Source organism: Callithrix jacchus, chromosome 2 (genome assembly GCF_049354715.1).
Source record: "Callithrix jacchus isolate 240 chromosome 2, calJac240_pri, whole genome shotgun sequence".
NCBI classification, from domain to species: domain Eukaryota; kingdom Metazoa; phylum Chordata; class Mammalia; order Primates; family Cebidae; genus Callithrix; species Callithrix jacchus.
The window spans coordinates 99377547-99393354 of record NC_133503.1 but is presented as its reverse complement, the minus strand read 5'-3'; the positions used below and the strand labels follow the sequence as shown (position 1 = coordinate 99393354).

Here is a 15808-nt window from a genome sequence, read left to right as displayed (position 1 = left end):
AGAAAGACATTTCTATTTACTCTTTATGGTAAGTATTTCTTATCTCACTATTGTATATTGCTATGCAGCAATAGGAAAAAAGAATTCCAATTTAGGTAGAGGTGAAAGAAATTTAGGGAATAAAATAATACATTTGTCAAAGAGGAGATGAACTTAGTCAAAGAGCAACATGAAAACACTGAGTATATGTGAAACAGATAAGAATAAGAGGAAATGGTTCAGAAGGGGAACTGAAAGAGTTTTAAATCCCTTTAAATTCCACATTGCACTTTTCTCCAAAATCCTGGTGACAGTCCATTGATGATTGTTGCCCTTCTTGAATAAAGACAGAAGAACAACCTGAAAAGTCATAATCCTCAACTTTTCCAAATGAATCTAGTTTTTATAATGCAGGCTAATCATAATCATTATTATTATAACTAGTTACACATGGGGGTACCAACTATGTGGTCCAATTTTAGTTTTCACTACAATCCTGCTATGTAGATGTTATTACACAGACTTAGAATAATAAAAGTGAACATATGAATATGAACATATGAACCTGATCTTGCTTAGAGAGCTCCCTGGCATCAGACAGTTGTTGAAAGAATGATAGAGCAGGTAAAGGCTGGTCAAATCCTGTCACAGGCAGCACAGTCTCTCTAATTTACACAGGTACTTTTCTTTCCAGTCACAACATTCCATTCCATTCATAGGAAAGAGAGAGTTTGAAAGAAAGAGGAGACAGAAGAGAAAGTATGTATGTGTTTTACAAGTAGGAGGAGGAAGGCATATGTTCAGTTTCCAATCTTAAGATATCATCTACGTTTTCTATTATTGGAACTTTAGGAGAGAAAGTATAAGCTGGAAGTAGGAAGCTACAGTTAAGCAACCAATTATTTTTGAAGTGTCAATTTCTCCATAGGAACTTTACTAATTAAAATTGAGGTACCACAATATTTGAAATAATATATAATATAAAACAAGCTTTTTGAATGAATGGCATTAATATTTTTGCACTGAACATTTGAAATATAATCAAAAAGCCCAAGTTTAAGGTTTTGGGTTTTATTTTTAAACCATTTTTTGTGTGAACAGTCTTGACTAAGGTGAGTAAAAGATAATCTGTGTCTTCAAGTAATTGGCAACTCTGGGAGACTAGAATACTTTGTAAGAGAAATTAGAGGGTAATTGTTAAATGAAAAGATGATGCTCATTGATAGAACAATCACAAAAGGAAGAGATCAATGAGGACTAGAAGAGTAAGAAAATGACTGGAGAAAGTATGACTTTACAAGACTTGTCCAATAGGTAAATTTGGGAAAAGTGCAGTGAAGATATTGGGGGAATATTTCAAATGGAAGGATATCTGAAAAAAGATTAGCTCTGAGAGTAAATACTGTCATAGCTTCCTAGTTCTTTCATCTTCCTGTCTTATTATTTATTGCTTCACTATTGCTAATCCATGTTGTGCAAACTGACCTTTCTAAATCTCATTATGTTACTTCTCTACTCACAACTTAGTAAAGGATTGCGATTTGTCACTATGTAAATTCCAAATCTCATGGCCAGGCAATCACTGTCTGTCTTTCTAACATGACATCTTTTTGGAACACATCTTCCACTACTCCTTTATTTCCATCCCTCTTCTAATACAAACAGACAAAACTACTTGAAGTTCTAGAATAAACATTTCATTTAATCTTCTAGCCCTTGTATAAACTTTTCACATAACCAGAAATTATCCTGTCCAAAAAATAACTCCACATGACACCTGGCTTCTATCCATTCTCCTGCATTCTTTCTACTAGGAATCCTTTTCTGAATCCCATGGCTAGCTAGGTGCCCTTGAACCTACTATATTGTAATGTATTGTATCATATTGTAATGGCATATCTCACCTATGAATTCTAAACTACTGGAGAACAGAGAATATCTTTTATTCAGTCAGATATTCCTAGCATTTAGCAAAGTGCCTACAACACAGTAGATCTAATTTATAAAAATCTGTTTATTAAATTAGAGAAGTAGGTAGAGAGAACAACTATGTCCATTTGCCTGGAACTGAAGAGTTTCTTGGCACACAAACTTTCAAGGACAAAACTGTGGAAGTCCAGAGCAAACTCACAGTTAGATCAGGACTTGAGCCCCAAGCAGTGAGGTAGTTATACAAAGACAGAGGGGAAGGGATGATAGTAAGGATCTCAAATGAAGCTGAGGTGAAAAGTTTATACTAAAAATAAGTAAGAGGCCAGGCATGGTGGCTCACATTTGTAATCCAAGCACTTTGAGAGGCTGAGGCAGGAGGATTGTTTGAGGCCAGGAAATCAAGACTGGCCTAGGCACAATATCGAGACCCTATCTCTATGGTTATTTTTTTAATTAGCTGGGCATGATGGTGCACATCTGTAGTCCCAGGTACTTAGGAGGCTGTGTTGGTAAGATCACTTCAGCTACAGAGTTTGAAGCTGCAGTGAGCTATGGTTAAAAGAAAAAAAAAATAGATAAGGTACCAAAGCTAGCTGAAGATAAATGGGATCAGGTTAAATGATAGATGTTTGAGGAAGGGAGTAATGTTATGTCTGCTCAATGCAATGTGATGTTTATTCAAGTAATAAACTGGGAACGCAACATAGGAGTTTTATGAGGTAATCTGGATCTTTATTGCAATGGGCAGCAAACGATTGGCAAGGAAGAGACACAAACCTAAGACACTGTGGAGAAGATCGAATTGGACTTCTTAGCTACGGGAAAAGAGTCAAAAATAAAGGGGAAAGGAGAAGTCTATTTTTAAGCTCAGGAGACTGAACAATAATAAAACCGCTTGAAGAAATAAGAAGAGTGTATAGAAGAGTCCGTTTTAAGAAAAAGAAAATAAATATTATTTGGAAAATGTGGCATGGGAGGGGGTAATTTAATTTTCAATGTCTTATAGTTTGTTGTAAAAATATGGCTAGAATGCAAGTAAAATAGCAAGAGTGAGATTGTTGATTTGTGGGTCATTAGCTTGAAGTCAATATAGGTAAGGAAACACATTATTTTTTAAGTTAATTCTTCATTATGATCCTTAGAGAAAAAAATAAGTTTTTGAAAAACATTACAAATAAAACATACAGTGAATTTTAACTCATATCTAAATTTACTTACAGACTCTAAACAATGACACAAATGATTGACAAAAATATATACAAACCACTTCCTCTATACATTTTAAATTATTACTTAGTGAAGGTCAATATTTTATAAAACTACAATAGTCGAATTATCAAAATGAGTAGTTTGGTTTTAGAATCCACAAGACCAATGATAAACCATAAAACATATTCTGACAATTATGCTCTAGAAAGTCACAATTCCTTTTAAATTCCATTTATATTTTTAAAAGTGAGCTGTTCACCTGTTGATCTAAACTCCACTGAAGTACTGCTGATGAATAATATTTGCAGGGAGAATTTATTACATCCAATTGACTGGCAGTTAATGAAGGAAAAAAAACCTTATAAAGACAGATGGTATGTGTTACAACTGTCATAAAAAGTAGACCACATTCTAATTTGCACATCTAGACATTTGCTGAGAAGCATGCCTGCTATGAAATGTTTCAACAAGGGACCAAGCTGTAGCATAAGGCACTCTTCTGTTCTGCTTTGAGTGACCCTGTGGCAGCTATCAAAGATGTCACTTTAAATATACTGAGAGAAAATATGTCTGTGTCTGCAGCTAAGCAGACAGTATCCTAGGACATATAAAATCCAAACCAAAACAAGTTCTTAATAAATTCAAAAATTTTTATTAAGAAACCACCACTGCACTTGAAAAACATCAATATTATGCATCTTTCTTTGTAGCAGTAATGTCTTAGTCCAGTGTTTGAACTCTTTAGTAGCCTTTAATTGCCACTGAAGATATTTAGATTTCATATATTTCGTGAAAGTGAAATATGAAGATTTCTACTTATATGAATGAGAGTATAGCCTTCACAATTTTGTCAAATGTAACATGACACTACAAAATCAAATGTGCCACTCAAAGGTAATTCAAATGTAGAATGTGGTTCAAAAGACTGATGTTATGCAATGTCTTGTAGAGTTGAAGGAACCAGATCGACACCAAGAAACTAATGATTGGACAAGAACCAGTCAGCCAGCCATGCTTTTAACTAATGTTTTCTGAGTGAATGCTAGATGCCAGCCACTGTGCTCCATACTAAAGAAAAACACAAACTGCTTCCTTGGGTATACTTAATCCTAATAGACAGAGACAGATATAAAGAAAGTAAACAAAACAGTATCAAACCAGTTGGTGATGAATGTTATGAGAATAACAGAAGATGGTAATATGACCAACAATGACTAGAAGAAGAAAACTACCATAGATAGAATGAGAGGAAAACTTCTATGAGGAGGTGATATTCAAGCTAAGATCTAGTTGATGAAAAAGAGTTAATCATTGAAGGAACAAAGGAAAAGTGTTTCCAAGAGTAGTGGATCAAAAATGCAAAGCCTTTGAACCTAGGATAGCTTGATGTTTAGAGAAACAGGAGAAAGGACAGAATGAATGTGTTACAAGACACCTGAGGGTCGTGGGACAAGACTATTTCAGGTAGGTACGACCTTTACAGGTTCACTCTGAATGATCACAGCCAATTTGTGGGCCAAGGAAAAGAGTTTAGATTTTATTCTTACTATAATAAAAAATTATTATGGCATTTTTTACTAATTCAAAATCACAAGATGCTTAATAAATATTAGTCAACGTCTCATTCCTCTCTCAATAGAATACCAGTAAAGTACATTTTCGCCATATACAATTAATCACCTATAGGCCTCATGTTGTACATTAGCACTCTAGACTTGTTCATTCTACATGTCTGCTACTTTGTATTACACCTTTTTAAATAAGAAAAGGAACTGTCACATTTTACCTCTTTGGCTTCTTGGTAGAAAATGGACTTTATGGAATATAAGAGGGAAACAGGAAGACATTTAACTTTTTGAAGTAATCTAGAAGCAAAGTGATGATAGGCTGGACTTGGGAAAAGTGCGCTAAAGAATTAACCATGCTCAAAGAGACAGTTGGCCTTTGTCCTTGGCTCTAGGTGGTAATCTCATAGGCCTTGGAATATCCTGCCTAATAAAAATGACATATTTAACTGGGGTCTTTGGGTTATGTAAAATAGTCTATGCCATAAAATTTGATTCATGGTGGAGTGGCTTGGGCCATGTGGTATCAGCTTGAACATTGATGGGGCCAGATACTAGGCACAGCCATGCTGCAGGTAGTTAACCAAGTGTATGTGACCAAGCCCCAATAAAAATTGTAAATTCCAAAGCTAGGGTGGGCTTACATAGTTGACCATACTCTATGTATATTGTCACACATCATTGCTGGAAGTAAGTGTTCTTCACACAACTCCTCTGGGAGAGGACAATGGGAAGCTCTGTGCTTGAGTCTCTCCTGGACTCTGCTCTATGCATCTCTTCCTTTGGCTGATTTTAATTTGCATCCTTTCACATAACCATGAATAAAGTGACTTAAACCATAACCATGAGTAAAATGACTGCTGATTTCTGTGAGTCCTTCTAGCAAATTATCAAACACAAGGGATATCTTAGGGATCTCCAGACTTGCAGTTGGTGTTAGAAGGTAGGGTGGTTCTGGAGACTCCCAAACTTGCAGTTGGTGTCCAAAGAGAGGGTAGTCATAAGGACTCTTGAACTTCAGAGGAGATAACAATAGAGATGGGTGGCAAAATTAGGAATATATTTTTGGATAGTAGGATACAAAGAATTCTAAGACACTGTTTTCAGAAAATTGTTATACTATAGTAGTACTAGTAATGACAATGATGATATATAGATCACTCTATATGTACATAATATATATATTCATGAAATTGTTATTTGTTATTTTTCATATATCATCAGATTTGATCATTACATATTTTAAACAAATATTAAACAGAATAAACTGAAGAGAAGTGAGGTATTATATGCCCATATTTTGTTGCTGGTAATATGGAAAACCAAAATTTCAAAGTCAGCTGATTCTTTTATTAGAATGTGGTAGTTGATTGAAGCACAATAGCAAGTAGAATGCCCAAATGTAGATGAATAATGAAGACACTGAGTATAACTTGCCTTACTTAAAATTTCATAATATTTTCTAATTTTCAATTATGAAAATGTATTAATTAAAAATAATTATTGTGGCCAAGATGGCCAACTAGAAGCAGCTAAGGTGTGTGGCTCTTGTGGAGAGAAATGGAAGGGGTGAGTAAATACAGCATCTTCAAGTGAAACATTCAGGTACTACCCTTGGGACTAATCAAGAAAACAACTCAACCCATGGAGAATGAAGAAAAGCAAGGCCGAATGACGAACAACCCAGGAGTAACACAGAGCCAAGCAAACCTTCCCTCACTCAGAGAAGTGAGTGAATATGTGACCCCGGGAAGCCATGCTTCCGCCCATAAATCTTTGCAACCCTTGGGTCAGGAGATCCGCTCATGAATCCACTCCACAAGGGCTTTCAGTCTGACACACAGGGTTATGTGGAGTCTCAGCAGAGCAGCTGTTTGGGCATATAAGGAGACCTGGGAACCTTAGATACTCTAACTTTCTGGGCTTCCTGGCAAAAGTAACTGCAACCCCAGCAAAGCAGGAGGTTAGGCTCCTGTATATACCCCTAGGAAAGAGGCTGAATCCAGGGGTCCAAGGAGTGATGACCTGCAGACCTCACTTCCATAGCACCTCATAGGCCATCCAAATAGGAAGAAAGGAAGTCAGACTATCTCTGTTTGCAGATAGTATAATCCTACTTTTAGAAAACCATGGTCTCAGTTCTAAAGCTTCTTAACTTGATAAACAACTTCAGCAAAGTCTCAGTGTACAAAATCAATGTGCAAAAATTGTTAGCATTCCTACACAACAAAAACAATCAAGCCTAAGGCCAAATCTGGAATGAACTCCCATTCAAAAGTGCCACAAAAAAATGAAATATCAAGGAATGCAGCTAACTATTGTAGTGAAAGATCTCTGCAAGGACATCTAGAAACTACTGCTCAAAGAAATCAGTGACACAAACAAATGAAAAAACATTTCATGCTCATGGATAGGAAGAATCAATATTGTTAAAATGTCCATACTGCTTAAAGCAATTTATAGATTCAGTGCTATTCCTATTAAACTCCCACTGACATTCTTTACAGGACCAGAAAACACTAAAAAACTATATGGAACAATAAAAACAAAAGCCTGAATAGCCACGGCAATCTTAAGCAAAAAGAACAAGCTGGAGATATCATCCTACCCAACTTCAAACCATACTACCGGGATACATTATCCAAAACAGCATGGTACTGATACAAAAACAGATAGACAGACAAATGGAACAGAATAGAGAACCCAGAAGTAAGACCACACACCTACAATTATCTTATCTTCAATAAACCTAACAAAAACAAGCACTGGAGAAAGGATTCCCTATTCAATAAATGGTGCTGGGATAACTGGCTCGCCATATGCAGGAGATTGAAACTGGACCCCTTCCATATACCATATACAAAAATTAACTCAGTATCAATTAAAAACGTAACTGTAAGACCCAAAACTATAAAAATACTGGGAGACAACCTAGTCAATACCATCCAGGACACAGAGAAGCAAATATGTCATGAGGAAGATGCCAAAAGCATTGCAACAAAAGCAAAAATTGACCAGTGGAATGTAACTAAACTAAAGGACTTCTGCACAGCAAAAGAAACTAGCAACAGAATAAACAGATAACCTAGGGAATGGGAGAAAATTTTTGTAAATTATGTACAATGGTCTAATATGCCGCATCCATATGAAAATTAAACAAATTTACAAGAAAAAAACAATCTCACAAAAGGTAGGCAAAGGACATGAACAGACACTTCTCAAAAGAAGACATATGTGTGGCCAACAATCACATTTTTAAAAAGCTCAACATCACTGATCATTAGAGAAATGCAAATCAAAACCACAATGAGATACCATCTCACACCAGTCAGAATGGCAATTGTTAAAAAGTCAAAAAAATAACAGATGCTAGTGAGGTTGTGGAGGAAAAGGAATTCTTATACACTGTTGGTGGGAGCATAAATTAGTTCAGCTATTGTGGACGACAGTGTGACAATTCCCCAAAGACCTAAGGACAGAAATAGCATTCTACCCAGCAATCTCATTACTGGGTATATACCCAAGGGAATATAAATCATTTTAGTATGAAGATACATGTATGTGTATGTTCACTGCAGCAGTATTCACAATAGCAAAGACATAGAATCAACCTAAATGCTTATGAATAGTAGACTGAATAAAGAAAATGTGGTACATACATGCCACAGAATACTATGCAGCCATAAAAAATAATGAGATCTTATCTTTTGCAGGGCCATGAGTGGAGCTTGAGTCCATTATTCTTAGCAAACTAATACAAGAACAGAAAGCCAAATATTGCATGTTCTTATAAGTGGGAGCTAAATGATGAGAACACATGGAGACACAGAGGGGAACAACATACACTGGGGCCTTTTTGGAGGGTGGAGGGTTGGGGGGTGGAGGGTGGGAGAAGGGGGAGGATCAGGAAACACATACTAGGCTTAATACTTGGGTGATAAAATAATCTGCACAACAAATCTGCATTACACAAGTTTACCTATGTAACAAATCTGCACTTGTATCTGTGAAATTAAAATAGAAGTTAAAAAATTAAAATTAAAAATTAAAAGAAATTTTAAAAACATATAAAAATAATTAACATCTGGAATTCTAACTGAAAACCAAGGTTAAAAGTAATGTTTTTTTCAATAACAATTGTGATTCTAATAAATAAACTAGAAGAATATCAGATTTCTGACTTTGGTTTTATTTTAAATTTCACTAAGCAAAATTTATACCAGAGATTATAATAATAATAAGGGAATTGCTAACCAGTGCGTATAAAATTTCAGTAATACAAAATGAGTAAGTTCTAGAGATCTGGTGTTAAACATGTGTCTCTAGATGCAAGATTAATGTGTTTGATTAATGATTTTTCTGTTTGTGAACATATCATCATGTTACTCTTGATGGATGGGAGGAGTGAAGAGTAAAGAGACACTATAATTTTAGTATTCATTTCTGGACCATATTAAATGACAGAAAAAAAATCATTCTGAAGCATGCTGAAGGATCTTTATGTAATTCTTACTGGTACAAGAAAGAAATTTATAAGCACTTAGTGAGTTTTCATTAGTGAATATATATCACCATAATAATTTTGATAGGAAGCCTAAATCAATCTTATTTTTGATTCTGTGCTATGATATATTATAAAAATGTTAATTTGTTTAAAATGGCATGTTAGAATGTACTTTAGCACCATAAATACTTTGGAAACACTGCATTATTTCTAGTTCATGGGTCTTTTTCCTCTCCAGCTACAGGTGGATTTTAGACCACTGGATCTGAATTAAATACTTCATATTATTTATGCTTCAAATATGTGAGAAATATTCCCATAAGATTCTCAGCTCCTTCATCTTAAGTAGATGAAGAACTTTATGTGGTAAAAGGCTTTGGACTAAAAGTTCCAGTATGTTTTTTTAACCCATCCCAACCAAAGAAACAGTTACCAACCAGACAAGGGAATAAAAAGAATGGAAAATAATAGGAAACTTTTAGTTTGAACATGTACATGGCTAGATTAAAATTATTTAGTAGGAATGATAGCAAATCTTCTTGAGAAGAATAGCAATGTTTTCCCCTTATCCTGGTGATTTGGGGCTCTGAGAAAATGAACAGGTAAATTTAGAGGTGAAGTCTCACCTCTACAGTTAGTAACTATTTTCCACAGGCCCCATAGATTAAGCTTTAATTGTGGAAGCCGTGTTGACAGGGTAGAAATTTCTCAGATTTTCACAATGTTTGTTGGGTACAAAGCACTTTTAGATCTCAAAATATAGGTCCTATTCAAGATTTGGAAAATGGAGTAAAAGTGAGCAATCTTAGAATATTTGGCCACAGGGATTCTTCTTCCTTCACCTTAAAATTTTGAGCTTTTCTTCTCACACATTCTAAACTGAAACTCTTCTCTGCCCTCACTACAATTCCAAGGGCTCTGGGTGACAGCTCAGCCCAAGGCTGCAGGAAGTGGTAGGGAGGAAAGAGTGCCTGCAGCAGTTTCCCATCTAGCTCCCTGCTGTCTCTGAAGTCCCTGGCTTAGGGCTGTTTTCCTGAAATGTCCAGTTCCAGGCCCTTCTCACCCTTACCTTGAAGTACTAATGCAAACAAGGAAGAGGAAAGCATACTGCTACAACCTAGAGATTGACAAACTCATCCCAAATTAGTTACTGTATACATTTTCCCAGAGAAGTTTGCAGGTTTGGAAAGAACATGTTAGATTTTCTGAACTACTGACTTATAGGTCAACTTGTGGCACACAGCTTAATCACAGGGAAGGGGGCAGTGGAGAGAAAGAGATACAGGTCAAGTTAGGATTTAAAACTGGTCCATTTATTCCCATCTAGCAAGTTTAGAAACCATGTTGAAAGCATGGCAATGGTAACAGGTGGTATTTCTGGTATTATTATTATCCCTATTTTATAATATATACATATATTTCCAAACTTTCACTTTTAGCTTATTTTAATTTTCTCTCATTATTTCCTGCCTAGATATTGTACATTTTTATATAAATTTCCAATCATGTTTTGTAATTTGTGATTTTTCTGTTTTGTTAATGAAACCATTTCTTGTTTGATCGTCATAAAGGTACTGTGCTCTGTTTTCTCCTAGTTATTTTAAAAGTTTTAATTTATAAGAAATGTTTGGAACTTATGGTACTTAATCACTTTTTCAAAGTCAAATAGACAATTAATAACATTATTGGTAATTCTTTCCCCCATGAAAGTGCTACATTTATAAAATATCAGCATAGAAGGCATATTTCCATACACCCCCTTCACACACACACATAATTACACACACAAATATATCTCAAGATTTTTTTACATCAAAATCATTCTTAATATGAATGGGACATAGAGGGCCAAAGGCCAGAGCTGCTTAGCAATGCTTCCCTAAAAGATGGAGCACAACAACACAAAACAGCACAGCAAGGAAAGACTTTCACATTCTATTGGTAGACTTACAAAAATAATAAGCTATAGATAATCGTAGGGCAAGTTTATGTTACTCCTCATAAATTTTTAGATTTAAATTTATCACTACTATAGTTAAAGATCCAGATGCATTAGGATCAAGTTTAATGTTATAACATTCTCAAATGAACACAGTAATTAAGCTGCTGAGTGTCATTTTATTTCAAAAACCAACCAATAAAATAAAAACTTGGAGGACATAAAAAAGCAACATAGCCTCTGTGGGAAAATCATAAGTTATAAAAAGAGAAATTAATAATAAAGCAGTATTAGACAAATGTAACTAAAACAATCTCCAAAAAGTGACAATCCATCCACTTCAAATAAGGACAGAAGTTATCAATTATTTTAGTAAATCAACATAATGGGTCATTATATGTGTGTGTGTGTGTGTGTGTGTGTGTGTGTGTATCTATACAAACATATATATACAAACTCATAAACACACACACAATAAATTCAGGTTAAAACAAAATAGTACAAAAGACACCAGGTGAATATTAACATAAAACATTTTACAGGTATTTAACTAATCTTACAAAATAAACTATTAGACTTCATATATCTCCAGCATATTCAAAACCCCTCTGACACTTGCTATTATCATTTGCTATTGACATTATCAAACAAGATGATACACTCCAAATGTGTAAGTATTGTGGCTGTTCAAATTGCTAGTACCGTGGCTATTAAAACTTGTAGACAACAAAACATCTAAGTTGTGTTAGTTTGTTGTGCACAAGCCTCACATTTTCTCATTACCATATTTAGTTGCCTACCCATCAGCCATCTCCTACCCTTTCCTTGAAAATAGAAGCCTCTTTTGTACCCAGATCCTTAGAAATAATTCTTACGGTTCTTTTATTATAATGATGGTTTCATAGGTAAGTGTATATGTACATCAAATTGATCCAACTGTAAAGTTTAAATATGCACATTTTATTGTGTCAATTATTCCTCAATACAATTATTTTAGAAATCTAAAAAACAGATATATTTGGTTAACTTCTTTATATGTACATAATATGATCAGTGATATTATACTTTTAGATCAGCACACAGAACTGAGAATGACTAAGATTGCCTCAGTTATATTGCTAACATACATATACATTTTTTAAGGAGTAAAATATTTTCCATGTATAAAAAGCACAACCTTATTACTGAATATTTTCCTGATTAACCTTCATCAAGTTAAGAGGTATATTAAAGATTTAATAGAGTATCATTAAAAGTTTCAGTTGGTTCTAAGATTCCAATTAACTTTCATTTACTTTTTAAAAAGGAATTCTTGCTCTGTGCTAATGTTTTTTCCTAAGTTAAAATGAATCAAAATGAAGCATACAAAGTTATTTCACAACTGTGACACATATTTCATTCACTACTATCATTGGAGAACCAGCTTAGAAAATCATTCTTAACAAATGAAAGGAAGAATGCCATATTTTACTTTTGTCATTCTGAGACAACGCTAAATGGAAAAGTACTTGGGTCCTATGCACATGTCTTCACATCATATTATATTATTGGAATAAATTATTGTAAATCTAGGCAAAGATGCCAACACAACAAACTCCCAGCAAACTTAAGAAGTTAATTATAAGCCATATGGAAAATGTGTTTTTCATGTACTACAAAAAAATTATCACAAGAACTTGGCAGTAAGCAAAGAGATAAGGAATGACAGCAGGGTGGAGAGGTGGTGAGGGAAACCAAAGTAATTATCTTCACATACTGGAAGGGCTTGCATGTGAGAAAAGGAATCGATTTATTTTGATTGCCTCCAGGGCACAAAATTTAAGCCAAGGTTTGGAAACTATCAAAAGAAAAATTTCATTGCAATGTAAGGATAGATCTTTCCAAGTCTAAAAGTGGAATGACCTGCTTTGGGAGATCGAGAGTTCTATCTCTCTGTTGACTTTTAAACAGAATTTTTCACTGTTTGCAAACATCTGAAAGAGATTTGTGCATTAGATGAGTGCTGTATCGAGAAGAGTTACTACTCTGAGATATTTTGGGGTCTATCATTCATTACCTATTTCTAAATATTTCATGCTCTTATACAAGATATACTAACGCAGTATCTGTTGGTTTCCCACAGAAGACACTATTTCCAAGCTTTATTATCACAACACAGACTCCAGATAATTCAGGATTTTAAAAACATCTATCAGTTTTTCACTCTGAAACCAAAGTAGGAATATGGGAAGATGATATTTCAAATGTAAAAGTAGAACATAAAGCTGTGCTTCTCTGTTAGTAGTTATACATAAGTCATCAGAAATAAATACTAACACTCTGGATGCATAAAGGTCTTCAACAGCAATTAAGATAAATATTTTCCTATGTAATGAGAACATTTTACTATCATGTTTAACAGCTAAACAAACAGGCTAGGTTTTCTCAAACTATAACACAGAAAATGTTTTAATGATGCAGACCCCTGGACCCCACCTTTTAAAAAGTCTGATGCAAAGGTCTAGAACAAGGCTCAGGAACTTACTATAAAAATATGTACCACACATGATACAGAGTCTGTGGCAAATAGTGTTGTAGGATAATGACTGTCTGAGAGAATTTCTCAATGTCACCTTTTGTACATTCTTCAACATGGAGACGAACTTTGTTTAAAATTTCATTGAAGGGACCATCCAGTCTAGTTAGTTTAGTCTAGTGAGGCAGTTACTAGTATGGACTCCAAAATGAGAATGCCTGCATATGTTCCAAATGTACCATTTATTAATTACACTTCTTTGGCCAAATATACTTTTATTGCCTCAGTTTTCTCATCTTGAAAATGTGGATAATATATATATATATGTTATAATCTTGTTGTAATGATTGAGTTAAGTGATGTATGTCATGTGCCTAGAAAAATGCCTGGAACATTCAAAGAGCTTAAAAAATAAATAAAGTAAAGTTAATTATTAATATTCCTTTATGACCCATAAGGGCAAAATGTTTTTCAAAATCAGAATCTCAACAGGGACCAAGTAAAAATTATGTATGTTTAAATAAAATAATTTTCGTCACCTTCCCTCATAGTTTTCTAGCTCAAAGTAATTTCTTCTTAAGACTATGCTAAAAAAAATTTGTATTTAAATAAGGGTTTATTTAGGCACTTGAACATATTCAAACCTTCCTGTAGCTCAACTCCATTAAGATATGTGCAGGATGGTTCTCCATAAAAGGAATAATAAAAGTCAGACTCTTTGACTCAGATTGCAACCAAATGTTAAATGCATAAGTCATATCTATAAGCATACAAAAATGTTTCTATTCAATTAAAAAAATACCACTTGGCACTTCAGTCACTAGCCAGCAACCAGAACCCAAATTAATAGGCATTTTAGTGTATGAAAAGCTTGTCTCACACGAACCTCAGAATGGAAAAGAGACATGTTAAACAGCCTTTCTGTCCTCTAGATTCTTCAAGTTCTGCTCCTGTATCAGATAAACAGGGGTCCCCAGACCTATCAGTCAGTGGCCTGTTAGGAACTGGGCCATATAACAGGAGGTGAGTGATCAGCAAGTAAACATTACCACCTGAGTTCCACCTCTTGTCAGATCAGTGGCATTAGATTCTCACAGGAACATGAACCCTATTGTGAACTGTGCATGAGTGAAATCTAGGTTGCAGCACCTTATGGAAACTAACTCATGCCTGATGATCTGAGATGGAGCCGTTTCATCAGAACCATCCCCCACCCCACTCCACCCCACTGTCATTGGAAAAATTGCCTTCCAGGCAACTGGTCCCTGGTGCCAAAAAGGTTGGGGACCACTGAGATAAGATCAAAGGAAAGCATCTTCATATTATCTTCATGGGAGTTGTATTCATCTGTTTTCACACTGCTATTAAGAACTTCACTGAGACTTGGTAATTTATAAATAAAAGAGGTGTAATTGACTCACAGTTCTGCATGGCGGAGGAAGCCTCAAGAAACACAATCATGGTGGAAGGGGAAGCAAGCATCTTCTTCACAAAGTGGCAGGTGAGAGAAGAGCAAAGGAGAAACTTCCAAACACTTATAAAACCATCAGATCTCCTGAGAACTCACTCACTATGACAAGAACAGCAGGGGAAACTGTCCCCATGATTCAGTCACCTCCCACTGTAGACACGTGGAGATTGCAAGTCCCTCCCTCAACATGTGGGGATTACAATTGGAGAAGATTTGGGTGGGAACCCAGAGCTAAATCATAAAAGAAGTCATTATTTTTGTTTCCTAGAATAATGCCTTCACAAATCCATGATTTAAATTGTTTCTTTGTAATAAAGGCTTTATGTAAAAATGGTCCATAAAAACATTATTTGAGACCAGGTGCAAGGTTTCATGCCTCTAATCCCAGCACTCTGGGAGGCCCATATGGATGGACCACTTACTGCCAGGAGTTTGAGACCAGCCTGGCCAACATGGTGAAACTTGGCTTCTACTAAAAATACAAAAATTAGCCAGTCATGGTGGCACATGCCTGTAATCCCAGCTACTCAGGAAGTTGTGACACGAGAATGACTTGATACTATTTTAAATGATTTTCAATGTCATATATACCTTATACAAAAATAAAGTAAGCATCCTCCAGATATGTGGTGTACATAGGAATAAGCATTCCAAAAAGAAATACTTCTTCACTGATACTTTCTCACTCTAATAA

The 15808-nt window shown here is 35.0% G+C and overlaps 1 protein-coding gene across 16 annotated transcripts in view; it reads right to left on the bottom strand.

Moving 5' to 3' along the window:
- TMEM232 (transmembrane protein 232) overlaps positions 1-15808 on the bottom strand; it is a 332087-nt gene that overhangs the window by 170852 nt on the left and 145427 nt on the right. The window lies entirely within an intron of this gene.